The sequence below is a fragment of the Mustela lutreola genome, chromosome 5 (assembly GCF_030435805.1).
Source record: "Mustela lutreola isolate mMusLut2 chromosome 5, mMusLut2.pri, whole genome shotgun sequence".
Taxonomy (NCBI): Eukaryota; Metazoa; Chordata; class Mammalia; order Carnivora; family Mustelidae; genus Mustela; species Mustela lutreola.
In genome coordinates, this window is record NC_081294.1 from 16,143,273 (window position 1) to 16,164,165 (window position 20,893).

The 20,893-nt window shown below is 36.7% G+C and overlaps 1 protein-coding gene and 1 pseudogene across 4 annotated transcripts in view; both read right to left on the reverse strand.

Moving 5' to 3' along the window:
* LOC131831093 (F-actin-capping protein subunit alpha-1-like) overlaps positions 1 to 7,808 on the reverse strand; it is a 111,512-nt pseudogene extending 103,704 nt beyond the window's left edge.
* CDH18 (cadherin 18) overlaps positions 1 to 20,893 on the reverse strand; it is a 981,465-nt gene that overhangs the window by 749,893 nt on the left and 210,679 nt on the right. The window lies entirely within an intron of this gene.

The following is a 20,893-nucleotide window of genomic DNA, read 5'->3' on the forward strand; positions in this document are numbered from 1 at the left end:
CATCAGCATGTAGCCACACATTAAATAACAAAGAAGGAAAGTGATGTTTAGACAGCAAAATTAATTTTCTATTAATGGTAGAAAACAATAAATTATTAACCGACTTTTTTGGCTGAGATATACCATCCTAAATCAATTAAACTTTTGTTTTTACATTTAGAATTTCATTATCTTTTTCTGAGAAGCATGTAATCATACAATAAATGTCCAAGAACATCTTTAAATTTCAGCAAATGTCAGAGCAGAATAAATTCTAAGTGAAGCGTAAGTCATTGCTGACAGCTGTGTAAAGAAGCATTTATTTAAATGTAATTTCGTATTCCCTGACTTGGAAGTACAATTGAGATTATACATAAATTATATAGAATGAAGACACCTCTGCTTAAAATTTTATATTATAGGATAAATCTTTTTATTTTTTCTCCATCTTAAAAGGCATTATTTCTATGTTTTGAGTTCTGCAAAAGAAAGATTTAAGATAATACATTCAATAATTTAAAAATACACTTTTGTTAGTACAAATATCTATGAGTATAAAATGATCTTCATTGTTTTATATAAATAATTCTCAAGGGAATGTAATTGACTGAAGTAGGTATGTGCTTCAAATGACAAGCCTGACTGAGCTTAAATTAAGTTCATTTTTTATGCAAACATCAAAATGATACTCTTGGATGACAACATATTTTATTTACAATAAAATATTATATAGTTGGGATGATCATGGTGACATTCTGAATTTTGTAATTAATAATCATTTAACTACTCACAAACATAAATATCTTTTTGTATAAGGATGATAGGAGTGTCAGCAAGTTTCCAATGTAAAAATTTCAAAAAAAATGTTCTGAGAATTAGTAGCCCCACAGAATGTAAACAAAATTAAATTTATGTCCAAATAATTTTGGACATAAATGCTACATGGTATTTCTCTGCTTGGACCTTAAATGCAAAGTAGTTAATGGAAACTTTTCAGTTTTTATAAAGTTTTGTTTTTTTTTTTTACTTTTATTTGCTTATTTGACAAAGAGAGAGAGATCACAAATAGGCAAAGAGGCAGGCAGAGAAAGAGGAGAAAGCAGTCTCCCTGCAGAGCAGAGAGCCCAATGCGGGGCTCAATCCCAGGACCCTGAGATCATGACCTGAGCGGAAGGCAGAGGCTTAACCCACTGAGCCACCCAGGTGCCCCAAAACTTTTTAGTTTTTAACCCACAATTACCACAACATTATTGCTATCATTGTTGTAGTTATTGTTTTGTTTGACTTATTTTATTTTGTAACACCTATTAGCGCCTGGTGGAACAGTAGTAGACCCTTGGGAAATGCTGGTCTAACTTTAAGTGAGAAAATGGAAAATTCAAGCTTACCAAGCACAATGGAAGGCAAGATAAGAAAGAGAAGTTGCAGGGTCTTTATTTTTATTTTTTTTATCCTTTCTTTTTTATTCGACCAAAATGGAAGTTTATTTACAGATTCCCCACAAACATGACTGACACTTCTTTATACAACCCTGAATGAAAAAGACCATCCTGCAAGGGTCCCAGGCAAGAGTATAAAGCAAGAAAATGCATCTATAGTGCCTTTCCACAATCAGAGCTTTTGTTGATGTCCTTGGTTTCCCTCTACGCACCACTTAGGGATCCCTGGGAAACTATAGCTCTTTAAGCAGCTTTGCTTGGAATAGTACCTCACATTCTAAATCTCCCTGTTCTTGTTCATCTCATGAAAACCCACCTGGTCGGTTTTGTCACTTCCTCACGATCCTGCTCTGTTTTTCTGATGTCTTGTTTACTAGATGTTTTTCTAGCTGTCTTGCTTACTTCTTCCTTTATTAAGGTACATTGTGCTTGTTTTGTCATTCCTCTGCTAGAGATGGTCCAATTGTTTTTGTTTTTGTTTTTGTTTTTAATCAGAAGATGTGCACATATGTAAAGCTGGAAACTGAAGCTCTCGATGTTTTACAAATGTTCTACTATTTGATTTTTGGAGCTCTATAATCAAGTTAAAACCAAAGTACCCACATTCCAAGACTCTGTATGGGTGTTTGTTTTTCTGCAAGCTCCACTGTGTTCACTACTTCTTTCTGGAACTGTGTTCTATTTTCTTCTGTTTTTGTATTTACCATGAATAATAAAGTCAGTACATTGCCTGCTTTACACATCATTGTATTTTTAGGGATTTGACTAATCCAAATAATGTTAATGGTGAACTTTGGTGAATGGTCACCAAAGAAGAAGGGGTTAAAATGTGAGGTCTATGTGATGACTTCTCACCTTTTAGATTGTCCACCCAAATTTGGTTATACATAGGACTTTCTCAAAATGGTCTATAAAATTACACATCCACCTTCATAATATAGAAACTGTATATAGTGCTGGGAACAGAACAAAACACAACATTACATCGGAACAGAGTCAGAAAACGAATTAATGTGGGCACAGTGTGTATAGTTCTCTCTCTCCTGATTTGATGTTCTAATCACTTATCTTATTTTACATCTTAATTATACATTTTAATTAACCTTGATGAAGACATGACAAACCTGAACTCTTGATATATGAATGTATGACCCTTATATTCTAATTTCCAAGCCACTTACTAGTAGTTCTTTGCATTAAATATATGAAGAAACCGTGGGTACAGTACCACAGTGTTATTGTGAATTTGTGTCATAGTAATATTGCCACTTTTTGTGTTGTTATTCCATGGCATGTTTGTGTTAGTTTGCTCTCAGATAAAGATCTGAATGTGGGCACCTGGGTGGCTCAGTGAGCTAAGGGTCTACCTGCAGCTCAGGTCATGATCCCAGACTCCTGGGATCAGGCCCAGCATCAGACTCCCTGCTCCGTGGGGAGTCTGCTTCTCCCTCTGCCTCTCTTGCTCTGCCTCTCATGAATGAATAAAATCTTAAAAATAAAAAAAAAAAATTAATGTGGTTGTTGGTAACGAGTATAGTTGGAGAAAGATATATATATAGGGATATATATAGGGATATAAAATAAGACCAAGAATATATATAGGGATATAAAATAAGACCAAGAACCACGCAAACTTTAAAATTCTTTAGTCTGCTTTTATCTACAGGTGTTTTTATATAGACCTTGGTTTCCTCTAAGTGGAAGTCAAAAAATACGATCATTTCTGCATTCTCACGGAGAAAGCACTATGCAGTGCATAGCCAAGGTGAACCAAAAAGAAGTGATCACGTACAAATGTAACAGACCGAGAGCTGTTGTGCACAGTCAGAAACCTAAAGCATGAAACCCGGACCTCGGTTTCCTTAATGGGATCTAATCTTTCTGAAACCCCTGCTTCTGTCTGGGAGAGGAAAACTTCATGATGCTCTTTTACGATTTTCCAGGCACTCTCATTTTGGAAAAGTTTCATTCAGGTAATCAGTCATCCAATTTCAAGTATCTTTTTTTTTTTTTTTTTTAAGATTTAATTTGTTTATTTGACAGAGAGAGACATCACAAATAGGCAGAGAGAGAGGAGGAAGCAGGCTCCCCGCTGAGCAGAGAGCCCGATGAGGGGGCTTGATCCCAGGACCCTGAGAACATGACCTGAGCGGAAGGCAGAGGCTTGATCCACGGAGCCACCCAGGCGCCCCCAATTTCAAGTATCTGTATCTCACTTATTCTCCAAGATTTCTCTTTGAGATTCTTCCTCCTCCCCAGGTTCCCTCTCTACTTAACCTGTGTGCCCGCCAGCAAAGAAAGCCGTGCCTAGTCCCCAGGGCAGTCTCCAGGGTTCGTTCTGCGTCTGGATCGCAGACACCTCCCACTTCTCCTCCTAATGAGGCTGGCTTTTCTGTCTCCCTTCCCCAGTCTCTACTGTAGACAACACTAGTGGCCAGCACTCCACAAAGCCACCATGGAGGGGAAGTTCTTTGTCCCCTGACAAGCCTCTTGGAGCTGTTTGGGATTCCACCCTGGCTTTCATGTACCCATGGAAACTCACTGACGCTTAGTATATATTTCATAAAAGCCCAGGCTGGTTTTTTTTTTTTTTTTTTTTTTTTTTTGGTTTTTTTGTTTGTTTTTGTTTGTTTGTTTGTTTGTTTGTTTGTTTTCTTTTCTATGCCCCCTCCTGGGCTTTGTCTTTTTGGCCTGGAAATGTTAAACATATTCTCCAGGTTCTATAGATTAGCATAAAGGGGTGTTAATTACCCCTCACAAAGGGGTGTTAATTACTTATGTTTAGGGACACCTGGGTGGCTCAGTGGGTTAAGCCTCTGCCTTTGGCTCAGCTCCTGATCTCAGGGTCCTGGGATGGAGCCCCGCATCAGGTTCTCTGCTCAGCAGGGAACCTGCCTACCCCTCTCTAGTGTAAAAGCAAGATTTTGCCTGGAGCTTTTGCCAGCCTGGGACTGGAGAAAGACATTTTGCCTGGGATTATCAATAGCCTTCTCAAACACAATTCCCAAAACTTCCTTCTTCTCCAGACTCAAAGTCCCTTTGATCCCTTGCTCATATACTGTTGTACATAACTTAATATATAAAAATACATGCTTTGTTGTTCAAGCAGGTAGGAGAAGAGCCTCGGCACGGTGACTTCAAAATCGTATGACTTTGGGGAGTGCCCTGAAGTCTTGAAACTTCATTTTCTTTCTCCTCAGAACACATGTTAACACTATGTCATAGTATCATGGTCAAGATTAAATGGAATTGCTTATATAAAGTGCTAAGCCATACCCTGTACAAATGTGCTCCATAAATTAAAACTATTTCAAACAAGACTCCCTTGTAAAATTACAGCTAAGCTATTAATTAGAGATGCCAAACTGAGACCAAGGCAAAAAGTAACTCTTCAAAGAACAGGATGAAATGACAAAAAGTAGCTTGACAGAGTAATTCTAACTGTTCTGTTTTGGTTTTTATAGTGACCCTTTGAAATTATAATCTTCATAAAGAAATGCGTTTTGCTAACTATCTGAAATAAATAGAATAATCAAGACAATTTACAAGACAATTGTCCATGACTTTGATTCCTTTTGTCACATCGTGTGTCAAAACATTAAAAGTAAGCTTTTATTTTAATTAACATAAAAATCGAGAACGAACAGCCTTCGCTACAACAAAGAGGATGTTATTAAATGGAATAGGTCAAAAAGAAAAGCAGGCTGAAATGATACAACACAGATGATCTTTGTCATATGGTCTGTGTTTGGTCTCAGATGTAAATAAGTACTTAAAAGTAATTCATGTGGTGAATGAAAAGGATCAAGCACTTGAAATAAGCCAAGCATGGAAAAAATTAACATATTTTAAGGCAAGCCACCATCACTAAAATGTCATATCTTAAATCCTGTGTTTGTTCACTGGAATCTAACTATGCTATAGAGACCATAGTGCATTATATTAATATTAGACAGGCCCCTGGACTGTAGACCTAAGAATTATGTGAAAAGATGCTATCTGGGAGCACAATTTCAAGACTTATTTTTCTTTACTCCGTAATTCTGGTCCTTCATTTATAATTCACATGAATAACACAGTATTTGCCTTTAAGAAATGATATTATGCATTTTTAAAAGCCAGCGATTCCATTTTGTTTCAAGAGAATGCACTTGGCATTAAACAGTGCAGGGGCTGCTTTTTCGGGAATAGTGTTTTGTTTGTTTTATATGCTTGAAATTCAGTATGGTACACAGATAGTAAGATATGTTTTCCTTCTCAGTTTAAATTAAAAAAAAAAAAAAACATTCTAAATGACCATATTCTCACCCTTTGGTTTTTTGGTATGCATTGCATCCAAAGAGAAATCCTTTTTTTTTTTTTTTTTCCAAAATCCAATAGATATTGTGGCAATAGACTAACTTAGCTCTTTTGCATTTATGTATTTATGTATTGGGGATTTTTCTTTTTCTTAAGGCTTATAGTTTGCAACTGCTATTCTAAATACTTTTGGTTGTAATTAGTCACAAGCATTGAGGACTTTATAAGGAAAACATATAGCACAGCTATAAGAATTAATTTGTCTTTCACAGTATCTGCAATCCTGGTGCTCAATATCTTAATTCAGTTGAATATTTGTAATAGAAATATTTATGAAAATGCTTGTGTACCTAAATTTATAGAAAGTAAGTCAATTAGTGCCATTAGAGTAACATGCTAATAAAATCGTGTGGCAGTATCTCTCCCAGTTTAGGCTTATTATTTTTCCACTGCCAAAATTCTCCAGGAAAAGACTGCACATTTCAAAGCAACTAAGTACTCTCCAAATACTTATCATTCAATTACAAAAAGAAATCCAGCCCAACACCCTACAATGTATAAGAGAATGGATCAGTTCAAATCTAAGTATGACTAAGCTATAGATTTTAAAATTTTAGGAGACATATTCAAAGCCTCTCTGATGCCTAAGCAATTCGTGTATGGGGGAAAAACTGAGTTTCTACATAAGGGAAAATATCACTGTGAGGTCTCCGATATAGAGCTAATCATTGCTTCGCACTGTCTGCCAATGATCTGATTCTGCCTGGCACGGGAAGGCAGTCTATGCCTCTCAAAGTTTAAAGCTGTACAAATTCTGTCTAGTGGAGAGACCATCGATCTTCCAACAAAAAAACAATTTTGCAAAGACCAACAAAACAAACAAAGGCAATTTAGCATCCATGAAGACATTTCAGTATTCTCTATCTATGTATGTATGGATTAAACTTTGAACCAGTTGTAACATCTTACCAGATCCCTCATTAAAGAGCACGGTAGGGGGCACCTGGGTGGCTAAGTGGATTAAAGCCTCTGCCTTTGGCTCAGGTCATGATCTCAGGGTCCTGGGATCAAGGCCTGCATCAGGCTCCCTGCTCAGTGGGGAGGCTGCTTCCTCCTCTCTCTGCCTGCATCTCTGCCTACTTGTGATCTTTCTCTGTCAAATAAATACATAAAATCTTTTAAAAAAATAAAATAAAGAGCACAGTAGATCTCTACTTGCCAATTATTTAATATTGGTGTGAGAATCAACATTTACCCTTAAAAACTATGTCTTTTAATAATTACTTTCTCTGAGCCCAAGCTTCCTTCATCTATAACTTGGGAGTAATAATATCCACACCTCCTGGTATTCAAAGAACTGAGTGCTTGTGAGTTTTATAAAGTTACTTGTTCCCTGCCAGTAGGGACCATTCATTAAAAACTTGTTAGTAATGTATGTGTTCTCTCTGATGAATGTCCTTGTTCTATTTCTTATTTATTTCAGAGAGAAGGATAGCAAGCACTGGGGGAAAGAGCAGAGGGAGAGCGAAAGAGGAACTCAAGAGATAATGCCTTGAGTGCGGAGCCCAAAGTGAGGCTTTGTCTCATGACCCAGTGATCACGACCTGAGCTGAAACCAAGAGTCAGACCTTTAACGGACAGGGCCACCCAATCACCCCTTCTCTTAAAAACAAAATCTCGTTTCTTTTCTTTAGATTTTGTTTATTTATTTATTTGACAGAGAGAGAGAGAGAGAGTGAGCCAAAGATATTGACAGAGAACCCAAGGAAGATGAAGGAGCGCGACTTGAGTAGGAGCAGGGAGGAGAGGAAGGAGGCAGAGAGGAGAAGCAGGCTCCCTTCTGAGCAGGGCGTCGCCTGTGGGGCGCAATCCCAGGACCCTGGGATCATGACCTAAGCCAAAGGCGGATGCTTAATAATCAACTGAGTCACCCAGGACCACCCCAAAAATGTCCTTTCTTAAGACTCAGGTTTTGTCTCCTTCCTTCTCTTTACAACCAACCTTTCCCATTGTCCACGTTTGCTGTTCATCGCTATTTATATCCTTTGCAATCTGGTTTTTGCGGCCACCAATACGCCTATCCCAGACCATCTATCCCTTCTATGTTAGCCCTCATTTTAGTGGAGTTCACAGCAGCATTTAACACTGCTGCAATTGGGAAACACTCTCCTCTCTTGGTTTCTGAATGCTATTTGCTCAAGGATTTCCTCCTACCCCATTAACAATTTCTTCTTAGTCTTTAAAAGTGCTCATTCCCTCCAGCCATCTTGAAGTACTAGGCACATTCCTAAGATCTTCACTTTCTACTCTAGATGCTCTTCTTAAGGGATCTCACTCTGAGTTGTAGCTTCAATTACCATGTATAATCTCATCCATGTCACTGGTCCTCAATTTTATCTACATATTAGAATTCTTTGGGATGATTTTATTTTATTTATTTTATTTTTTAAAATATTTTATTTATTTATTTGACAGAGATCACAAGTAGGCAGAGAGGCAGGCAGAGAGAGAGGAGGAAGCAGGATCCCTGGTGAGCAGAGAGCCCGATGCAGGGCTTGATCCCAGGATGCTGGGATCATGACCTGAGCTGAAGGCAGAGGCTTAACCCACTGAGCTACCCAGGCGCCCCTCTTTGGAATGATTTTATAGCATACCTGTACATCGATCCCTTCAAGGCCAATTCCATCAGGAATCTACATCACAGGGTATCTTTTTTTTTTTTTTTTATTTGAGAGAGAGCACATACATGCACAAGCAGGGATAGAGGGAGGGGGAGAGAATTTCAAGCAGACTCCCGCTGAGCAGGGGGCCAGATACAGGGCTTGATCACACAACCCTGAGATCACAGTCCCAGGAGAAATCAAGAGACAGAAGCCTAACCAACTGAGCCACACAGGCACCCTAGTGTATCTCTATTTTTACAAAGAACACCCAAATGATTCTAATATGCATACAGATTTGAGGATCCCAAGTCTAAGTGATCAACTGCCCTGAAGGGTTGAGTTACCATTCATATATTAAAGGGTCCTACTTATCATTTCTAAATTAAACTATCTACAAAGGCTTAGAATTTACTGTTGGACACCACACTCGAGTCCCCAAATCAAAATTTAACTTAAGACACAAACCAATGCGGTAGCACAAGAGAGAGGATTAGAGAAAGAAAATCTGAATGAATCAAGTCATTTTATGATGAAAACAAAAATTATGCAGCAAAAATACATTTGCATTAATTTGGTTTTGAAACTGGACATAAAAGTATGATGTTGTTTTAAGAAAAAACAAAAGTATGATCAAATTAACTATTATTACCTGTATATCTGCGACAATGGATGAGATAATATATTATGTCCCATATGGACATATTATATCATGGGGATTGGACAATTAATTATATTGGATAATTAATGAATTACAATCACTTATAAATAATTTACATTATGAATGATATTGTATTTGCAGATATGTAGTGATAGTTACTTTTTAAAATTAAAATATAGAGAGCTATGAATATGAATGTTGTGCTTATATTTTTGGTAAAAATAGGTCATAATAAGCAAATTTTAGAGTTATGAAAAATTAAGAACATTAGCAATTTCTTCTAACCGCTAAACTATGTATGCACATATGAACATAAACTGCTTTAATAACCAGGACTCCACTCCAAAAAAGGAGCTAGTAGCCAAAAAACATTTCCTAGGCCTATAGTGAATATTTGCAAATGCACTGGGCCTTGACTAACACTTATTGGAGAGACACTGAAGGCAGGAACACAGCAGATGAACAAAGGCACACAAATAACAGATCATTATTGAATATTTCTTTTGAAGTCATATTGAATTTTAGGTAGTTCCGATATCTGCATTTTAAAACTTTCTACTTATGAAAGTTTCTGTTTGATCAAACTATATATATGTGGCTGTAATATACAGAGAACATTAAAAGGAACAGATTGTTCCTGAATCATACAGATACTGTCCTAAAAGTTCTGCAAAATAATCTATAGGAAAAAAATGCTGATAAAGAGTTAGCCTTGAATTTCACTCTGCTTACATTCTGTAATATTACAGAGAAGTAGTTAATTATACTTCATAAACCTAATATTTACATGTTTAGGATGCCATGTGCCTTTGAAGTTACAGTACATTCTGGGTATTTTAGAGTAGTAATATTTGCTAAGATCAACATAATTTCTCATAAATAGGGAAATTACAACTAAAATTGAGTTACAAAAAATTTTTAAAAATAGTTTTGTCTTAGAAACCCCAAATCAAAGAGAATTTAAAGTAGCAAATAGACTTTTTGTCATAAAATAAATTTGTCATAATTTAAGTCATTGTGATACTATATCATAATTATATTACCTCTTTATAAGTGAAATGATGGTTCTTAATAGTTGTTTACATTAATTATCAGACTTTTCCAATGGACACTTGTTCCTGAAGTAACTGTCTTGGATAGTGAAATTAAATAATCAAATGGTACACATTTTGAGGATTATCAATACATTATTGAAGTAGAAATGGGCAATCAATTCATAAGCAAAATATAAATTTTCTACAGAATTTTCCACAGGATGCTTTGTGAAAAGGTATTATTAATATTGGCATATCATAAAGCTCACAGTCTACAAAGTACACTTCGGAAATTCTGGCCCAGTGTTACAATGTATATGCGAAGGCTAAAAATTAGGAGTAGAAATAAGGTAAAAATTAAAGATAGAAAGTATTTTCTTTTTTTACATTTGTCTACTCTTTGGGAAATTCAGGTATAGCAGAAAGAAGATCTGGATCTCTCTAATGTGAATAATCTTCCTATTTATTTGTTCTTTTATATATAATAAAATCAGGAACACAGAGAGTGCATGAAAGGCTAACAATTTTTCCTCTACCCTCTAGGTTTTTGGCTGTGACCTTGCTCTTTGTAATAAAAGATAGATTAATAATAGAAAGATAAACAGAAGTTTAATAATACCTGTATATATGTTCATCCCAGAAGAAACTGAGTAACTCCCCCGGATGGCCCGCCTTCGTGCTAGAGGCGCTATAGCGGAGCCCACCTTCCCCCAGTCTTAAGAGCCTAGGCTTTGTATATTTTTAGTGACACATCTAAAGACTTAGAGAAGCGCACAGTGTCCAGCCCTTCCTCGTTCCCAGTTATGAGTTTCCGATCAAGCAAGCCCCTCCACAGGGACTCTAGAGAATGGGGATCCCACAGGCTTCTGCAAGCCCTTCTTCCCGGGAGTTCTGGACTGCAGTGGATGAAGATGGCTTTTGTTTCATCAAGCCCTTCCCATGGCATTCTTGGCATTCTTATTATTGGAGTTTATTTCCAAATATGATTATTTGACTTGTACCCAACAGATTTGATCTCAGTCATTTCCAGAACTATCCCATGTTTAGGTCAGAATGTTTAGCTTAGATTCTTATCCAAAGGTTACATGTTTCTTCAAAGCCAGTCACATTTAAAACTGCAGGACATTTCATATTTTTCACTCTCAGAATTAATGCAACTGGTTTCCGTCTTCTCCAAGTGCACCAAGTGCACCATCTACTTTGCTCACCGTGCTTAAATAGGCTTATTGATTTTTACTCCTTTTAGACTCTTTAGTGATAAGAATAGGCACTTAAAATAATTCTTGCAATAAAAGGTCATTCCTGGGAAACACTTAAGTATATGCTTCCCTTTGACCATGGAGCCTATTATCTAAAAAAAATAAGCCACCAACAAAATTAACTTTATAAATTAAGTATGAGAATTTGTCTCCAGACATAGAACCATAACAACATTGATAGGAAATTTATTGTTGTATGCATACAAATCCAAATGCATGGGATTAAATTATATTTCCTGTTTTTGTGTTTTGTTTTATTTTAAGATATATCTATTTATTTGAGAGAGCATGAATGAGTCAGAGGAGCGGCAGAGCAGAGAATCACAAGCAGACTCTCCACTGAGTTCAGAGCCTTAGCAACTCCATCTTATGACCCGGAGATCATGACCTGAGCCAAAATCACAAGTCAGATTCTTAACCAGCTGAGCCCCCCAGGCGCCCGGTTATCTTTCCTGTTTTTTTGTTTGTTTCTTTGTTTGAGATCTTATTTACTTATTTATTTGAGAGACAGAAAGAGAGAGGGTGATAGAGATCACAAGTTGTGGGGAGGGAGAAGCAGGCTCCCCATCAGCAGGGATCCCAGTGCTGGGTTCCATCCCAGGAATCTGAGCCAAAGGTGGAAGCTTTGCTGACTGAGCTGCTCAGGAGCCTGTATCTTTCCTGTATGTAAAGGTAATTCTTTTATTGTTGATTAAAGCAACTTCATTTCTTCAAATCAAAGTAGACAAATGAGATTTAAAGACAAAAGCACTCAATCTTCATTTTTATTTTTTTAATTTTCTTTATTTGACAGAGAGAGATGGCAAGTGGGCAGAGAGGCAGATGGCGCAGGGCGGCGGCCGGGGGGGGGGTGGCGAGGGGGTGGGCATGGATGCAGACTCCCAGCAGAGCTGAGAACCTGATGTGGGGCTCGATCCCAGGACCCTGGGATCACGACCCCAGTTGAAGGCAGAGACTTTAACCCACTGAGCCACCCAGGTGCCCCTCAATCTTTTAAGAATGTAACTCGTCAGTTGCACTGGTATGATTTTACTAGCCTTAAGGGCCATTATCTGTTACAGCGTTATGTACCAATTTGTATACCTTCACCCCACAAGTGTCCATCTCTACCTGGAAGTATTATCTTTTCTACACAAGCAAGATCTTCTCTAGAAGAATCACTTTGTAGGTGTACCTTGGTGGCTCAGTCAGTTAAGCATCTGCCTTCAGCTCAAGTCATGATCCCAGGGTCCTGGGATTGAGCCCCCATCTGGCTCCCTGCTGAGCGGAGAGTCTGCTTCTGCCTGTCCCTCTGCCTCTGCTCCTCCCCGCTGCTTGTGCTCTCTCTCTCTCTTTCAAATAATAAATAAATAAAATCTTAAAAAAAAAAAGAATAAAGAAACACTTTGTAAGGAAGGACATAATTTAAAACTTATAATTAGACAATGTTACTTCAAAAAAAAAAAAGGTTTTAAGAATTAGAGTTTGAGTAAAGATCAATTATTCCTCATTGGTGCTGGGCAGTGAGTTTATCTTTAATGAGAGAGAACTAGAATCATATCTTGATAAAAAGGGGTTTGGGCAAATGAATGTAGGTTGAAGAGTGGGAGAAAGTCAGTCATTCCTGTCCTAAGGAACAATTTAATTTATAGAATTGTAATTTGTTATGAACAAGGATATCAAATGAAATTAAAAGATGAAAGTTCAGGGTCAGATTTTGGAATATCTTAAATACCAGAATAGGAAATAGGTAGAGATAGAAAAGGGTAGTTTTTAACGTTCTGGGGATGGACAGCAACATAATCATCATTTCAAAAGTATTAATCTGAGTCCAGTGTTTGAAAGGCATTAGATTAATTAGATTAATTAAAGTAATGATGAGCAGCAGAGAAATGATTCAGAGACTGTTTTAATAACTTAGCCAAGGACTAAAGAATAATGTCAGTTAATGAGACTAGGAAGGGGACATGTATTCTAAAGTTCTAGAGAGATGACAAAGGCAGGATCACAAAAAAGCTGACAAATAAGTATTTATGGGTTGATGGGATTAGCTTCGATTGTAGAACTTGATCTAATAATCACAATAAATGCATCTCTTTTTTTTCTCTTTCTTTTCTTTCTTTCTTTCTTTTTCTTTGAGAAAGAAAGAATGTGAGTGGGGCACGGGATAGAGAGGAGCAAAGGGAGTGGGGGAGAGAGAATTGTAAGCAAGCTCCGTAGCCGGTACCCAACAATCTACAAGGTAGTAGTCTAAGTTATAGAATTTGGTTTAATAATTGATAAATTTACCTTTTTTTTTTTTTTTTTTGGAAGGAGAGGGAGAGCGTACAAGCACACAGTGGGGCGGGGAAGTAGGGGAGGGGAGAGAGAATCTTAGGCAAACTCCACACCCAGTGCATAGCCCCAAGCAGGACTAGATGTCACCACCATGGTATCATAACCTGGGCCAAAATCAAGAGTCAGATTATGCTTAACAGACTGAGCCATCCAGGCACCCCAATAAGTTAATCATTAAAAGAAACTCTACCAGGGGTGCCTGGGTGGCTCAGCTGGTTAAGTGTCTGCCTTAGGCTCAGGTCGTGATCCCAGAGTCCTGGGATCGAGCCCCGCACCAGGCATGCTGCTCAGCGGGAAGCCTGCTTCTACCTGCTCCATGCCAGGCACCTGCTTAGTGAGGCACACAGGCTTGTGCTCTCCCTTCCTCTCTCTCTCTCTCTCTCTCTCTCTCTCAAATAAATACATTCCCAGTGAGAAGAACTTTCATGACCTTCTTACTAAAAATTGAAAACTGCATCTTATCACTCCCTAAGCCTCGGAGTCCCTTTCTTTCTCTTTCTCTTATCAGTATTTGATGTATACATGCTTCAACGTTCTTCTTTAACTATTTTCTGAGGCTTACCACTAAAATAAACAGGAATTTTTCAATGTATTGTTCACCACTCTATTCCCAGCACTTAGAAGAGTTTCTGGAACATTGTAGAATGTAAGTAAATATTTGTTCAGCAAACTTATAAGAATTAAAGTACCTATCCAAGCATTTAAAATATGTAGGAAAAACATTAAAAGCAGACTTGCAAAAAAAAAATAATTAACAGCCATTTCATTCATGTATTACTTTACATTATGAAAGACTATTTTAAAAAGTGGCTACATTTCCTTTTAATAAACTACCATCTTAGAAATGAGAAAGCTAAGGCACATTGCTTTATAAGACCTCTATTAGATAAGGGTGCTTTTTAGAGAAGAAAAATTAGTCATAATACCAAAATCACGGGAAGCATAATGAATAAACTTGGGCATTACCAGCTGTTTCCTTAAACAAACCATATTGCTGGTAAATGGCAAAAAAAGGACTCTCTCCCTATTTAGTATAGATCGTCTAATAAAATGTGTGATTATGAGATTATATAATCTTTTCCTTCATCTAACCTGTCTCTCATGCATGTTTAAATATGAAATGAGATCACATAGTAAGGAGCAACAAACTCATTAACGATTAAAGACAATCTATTAATTGCTTAATTGCAATGTTCAAAGACAAACATGTAGGCATTCTTTGCCTTGTAGACAATTACAATGTAAGAAAAAATACAATGTGAAATGTAGGTCGGCAGGAAGACATCAGAATGAAATCATCAAACTAATTAACGAAAGCTGAGTGAGATCTTCGGGCCTCTGAGCAGTAAAGCAAGGCATTTTCTCTTTCCTCATCAGTTTATGCTGGCTGTTAGGAGGGGCACTCACTGCTCGCCCTCTGTTGGTGCGAGGGGGGAGATCATTTGTTGCTGCTAGAAGAAAGGAAAAACCCTGACTTCAAAGGAGCCCCAAAGAGAGAAACTTTGAACAGGTGACCCAAGTACAGCGAGGGAATTTGTACCATATTGACAAAACCGCTTTAAAAAAGTAAGAATCCACAATGGAAAATAAGACACTGTAACATGAGTGGAAAAGATAAGACATTGCCAGCCTCCAGACTATTGAAAAACAACATTTAACTGAAAAAAATTTTAAAGATGACTCATTGTTTTTATTAAAGGATTCACAAATCAGACAGTACATATTTAGCAAATAGAGGGAAGCTCTACGTTGTATAAAATGGGAGATTTTTATAGGAAGTAGTGTGGGTCAAGAAAGTTATTAACAAAAGGAAAGGATGGTTTAGGCAAGAACACCTTCCCTTAGGGGTTAGAGCCTGCAGTCCGAGGCAGCTTACCTCACCTTCCTTTTAGGGATAAAGAGGGCCCTTGTGACAGATCATTTCATTGGCACTGACCAGAAAATTCCTGACTGACCAATTAGAACAACATTTCCAGAGGAGGCTGAAGCTGCAATTAGATTAGGTATTAACCCCCTGGTCTGGGAACTTGGCCTAAGTAATGTCATTTTCTGTCTGTGGTTTTCTTTTTTAACAAGACTTAAACTCCTTTTTAGAGAAAATTAAATCTGACATACTTTCTCTGGCCCTCTCTTCTCTGCAAGATAGAATGAAAATCATTCTTCCTGACCCCTCAATCTCAAAAAAACAAAACAAAACAACAACTCACTTCTTTTATACTCCTGAAGCTTTTCCTTTTTCTGATATAAGATCCACAAACTATCTCTATTTTTCTTTAAATTGGTTGAATTATTTTTCAGAAGATAATTGATCTCTAATCAAATGTCAGATTCTGTTTTGGAGACTTACATTAACATTTTAAAGGAAAATAATATTCACTGAAGTTAGCTACCATGTAATTAATTATAGCCAGTATGCATGCGAGGGCAGAAGAGCACCTTGCTTCAGGGTCCCAAAACAATCAGGTGTGGCCTCTCACTTCTGACGAAACCCAAAAAGAGAAATGAGTGATGGTAAAAGAAGAAAGGAATTATTTATTTCAGTGAGGCCAACAGTGGAAGATAACAGATGAGGATCTCAAAGGTTGTCTCCACAGTGCTAAAAATATTTCCAGGTTTATATAGGGAATCTGTGGGTGGGGCAGATAGGTGAGTACAGGCAGGTGGGTGATGAAAGTCAGATCACTCCTGGTCTTGGAGTCAACTGTGTGCAGGAGGGTCTAGCCAGGCTAGAGCCATCCTTATTATTTGGGGGGGAGGAGTCTAGTTTTCCTTCAGGGGATGCTTTGCCCTTGGGGTCTTCCACCTGAGCCAAGAAACAAAATGGAAAGAAAACTCAACTGGAAGGTTTGGGGTCAAAATGGAGACAACTGAAGTCCCCTTTTATTATTATCAGAAATGAAGGGTACTTAGAAGTTCTATTTTCATAGACTATGATTTCATATTTTATTCATACATAACAGGATAGAAGTAAAGTTTTGGTAGTATCATAAGGAGCAAAAATAAATTCTAAAAATCATAGTGAATTTCTTTTACTCCCACACTACCACTGAACTTTCAGATGTCTACACCAATCAGCACGACTTTGGGGAGAAGTTGTTTTTTGTTTTTTGTTTTTTGTTTTTTTAATCCTATTTTGTCTTCCCGAGAAAAAAACATCTTGAGAAATTTTAGTGTAATGTGACCCAAGTTCATATACAATATATATCCCTTATAAATATGCAGAACTCACTGAATACACTGGAATCTCTGCCTTTTCTTGCCTTTAATCTTCAGAATATAGTGGTTTATTTTTTTAAATTGAGAATAATACATGGAAAATCTTTTCATCTTCCTTGATGAAAGAAAGTGTTTGATCCGGCAGGCATTGGAGTTCAAATGCACAGATAAAAGATAAAACAGCAGATTACTGAAGAGAAGTTCTTGGGCTACGTATTCATAATAAGTAAAGACATGAAAAGGATGTAATATCAGTATATCAAGCATCGAGAATACACAAAGATTACAAGATACAATGTTTTTGCTGCTCATCTATAAATTTAATGGATGTTATTCTTTCATATGTAACACTCCATTGCAGATGTCCAATTTTCAAAAGATATGTCAGAATACATTTTCTCAAAGCTAGGAAGAAATCATTTTAGATAACTATTAGCATAGAACAAATAGTAGGGCATATTTTCAACTCAATTTCTGATCTGTTAAGAAGAAATGAGCTAGAGCCAATATAATAAGCCTTGAAATTGTGGTACCTAAAAATACATTCTCACATTTCTAGATATAACATCAGGCACAACAGTTTTCATAGTTTTAAAGAAAATGCTACAGTTGGCCAAGGTCAAGCAAGCAAGCCTGATATATCCTTCTAATATAGATCACGCAGCTGGAGAGAAGAAATGGTCTGGCTCCAAAGGAAAATTGAGTTCTTATGTAAAGTTTTTATATTTAGATAAGTAATTTTCAAAGGGCAAGATAAGGACCCACTGAGGTTCTCTTTGCTTACTGATGCCTTCTAATGTTGAGTCTTCTATTAGAAAACAATTTCTTTTTTCAGTTGAAACATCTGTGTATTACTACTACTTCTTACTACTTAAAGGCAGAACCAGACTTTTCTCTTTGGTATACACAATGGAAAACAAACAAACAACAAAACAAAGAAAGATAAGAATCAGTGATCTTTAGTACATACATATTTTTAATATGTTTCATTTAACTTAACCCAGAGAAATCACTGTCCTAGAGGTTTTTATTCCCAATAAAACTGTTGGCAGTGAATTATACAAACACACACAAAAAAATCACTTTTTCTTATGTAAAATGTATTTTATTTTCTGGTCATCAAGGCAAATGAAATCATTACCTATATCTTTGTAAAGGTATTTATGAAGTACCTTTGTAAAGGTTAAATGTACTTTGTAAAGGTTAAAATATCGTCCCCAGCTTGGAGCACCCAGGTGGCACAGTGAGTGAAGCATGTGACTCTTGATTTTCGCTCAAGTCGTTATCCCAGGGTCCTCACATTGAGGAGCTCTCTAGTCTGTGTAGGGCTAGCGTCTGTTTGAAAGATTCTCTCTCTCTCTCTCTCCCCCTCTGCCTCTTCCCACTGCATTCATGGGCACACTCCCATACCCACCCCCACACTCTCTCTCTCTCAAATAAATAAATCTGAAAAAAAAAAATCATCCCAGCTTGCCAAAATATACAGACTAAGACTGATTAAGTATCTTATGCTGCTTTTGTGGTATAAGCATTCTTTGTGTATTAATGATTTGGCATTGCCAAATCTCATGACTTCCATGGGTTTCCCTATATAAGGAGATTAAGAATCTATATGATTATTCATGAGCCCTCTGGAGACAGACATTTCAAAACTCTGACAAAAGAATAATATATAAGGGCATAGCTTAGAATTTAGAAAAAAAAAGAAAAAAAGAAAAAGAAGAAGAATGAATAGTTTTTAAAACTAAACTATCTACCTGAACCATTCCGAATATTATTAGGCTCAGAGGTTACTACTTCTTTGCAAAATTTTAGCATCTTTATAAGGAAAAAAGATAAAAGAACAGGAAGAAAAATTAGACTATGTCAAAGGACTTCTAAATCTTTTCATTTAGGAAAAGTTAAAAAAGAAAGTTTTCATGATCATGTCTATCTAGATCACTCTATCTTTGCTCAAATGTCAACTTAATGAGACTCACTCTAACCATTGTATTTAAAGATTGCAACTCTGAACACAAAGATTCCACTGACTACCTCTATTTTCTGACGTGTATGCCCTCTAGCATATCATGGGACTTCTTTAGATTATTGTGCATTTGTGACTGTATTTGTGTTATTTTCTCTCCCTCTACTAGAATGTGAGCTTCATGAAGGCAGAGATCTCATCTGTTATGTTCACTGATGTTCCTACTACTAGCACAGAAGCCATATCCAATAAACACTTACTAAGTGAATTAGTAAAAATGTAAAATGCTTTCCTAGCAAAAAATATTTTCAGTATTAGCAACATCAACAGCAGCCTGTTGTTCATTTAAGGCTCAAAGTGATGTTGCAAAGACTGATCCTTCCTCTATAGTGTTTCTGAGCTCTGCTTACAACTGTCTGTATAACTAATACAACATCTGGCTTTCGGGAAATAAAATTTCTGTTTGAAGTGTGTGAAGCGATGGAAGCACAAACCAAAATATTTGGCTTTTTCAGTACACCTAATTATTACTTCGTATCTTTTTTTACTTTCAATATTGCAGACGTTATGAGAGCTATGTTGTCTGGATAATATCACTACGAAATGGTTCCAACTATTATTTTTGACCCGCTGATACATAAAAATACAACTTTGGCAAAGGAAAGATAAGATTTAATGATGTCAACATATCGTGGTCATGATATCAAAGTCCATTGTGAGAACGCAGGACTCGGCGACCACAGCCTGCCGTCGAGGTGTGCTGCCAGGAGATGGCTATTAGTGAGATACAATCTTTGTTTTTTGGTGTGATTTTGCTATGGCATTTCAATTGATTTTGCAGCGCTTGAAAGTACGGAATACAGCAAGACCACTAAAGCAAACTTCCGTAAAGCTAAACCAGCAATGAGAGAGTTAGAAACCAGAATCCCTCATTGCTTTCATAAAGCTGACACTCAGCAGCTTAAGTAGAGTAACTCTAAAATCAGCTTACAGAGCTGCATGTAAACTTACTCAGCCATAGAGAGGGGAAACAAACAAACAAACACGGAAAAATGTTGGGTACTTACTGCATGAGTGTCCATATTTTCAAAAATTGGCCTGAATTTTCCCCCAATTTTTACAATATTGGTATTATTATCCCCAAAGCATAGATGGCAAGTAGAAACAGAATAGAGACTTTTGAAATCCAGGTTAAATATATGGTATAGAGAACTTCATTCCACATGAGTGTTATTTCAACACCTGTGCTCTTTCTGCCGCATCCCAACGTACTCAGCGACCAAAAATACACATAAAACTCTATAGTAGTCGTTCATTCATGTGGGTAGATGCATATACTTATCTTGATTTAGTAGTACATTTTTATATACAAATAGGAACCTATTGTTCCTTATATCGATGCGATTCATTATTTTTGTATAGTTCAGACATATTTCTTGCAATGCATCTTCTGGTAACATTAGCTGGAATTCAAAGTTGGATAACACTAAGAAAATCACTCCGTTTATGAACACTAATAGGAAGGAATCTTCTTATGTAAGCATTTATGGCCCTTTTTTTTTTCTTTTTAAATATATCACAAACCATAATGAGGTTATTTTTCACTTTGATTCTTCCGATCTCCCCCAGTCATTGAAAGAAGGTCATATAGACATAAATAAAAATAAAGTGATTTTTCTTGGTCTTGTATATCTCCAGTGGAATACATTCATTTACATTAGCTCATGAGAGTTTCTGCATTGTTTCTCTGTTCAACAATTTAGGTTTGATTTCCCTCTTTTTCTTTTGTCAGTTCTCTTCTAAGTGCCCAGTGATATGTATGTGTGCAAGATCCTAGTTTGCAAACACGTGTTTGTTAGTTTTTCAGAGATTGCATTTTAGTAAGACAGATATCTGACTTCATCATGTTTTAAGTTATTAATAGGGTACTACACTATTCATTTCTTTCATCTTAATTAAAATGTATTAATGAATTAAGTGAACTCAAAATTAATAAAGAACAACCATAACTCCCCCTAGAACAAGCTTAATAAGAAAATAACAATACAGACACGTCATATTAAT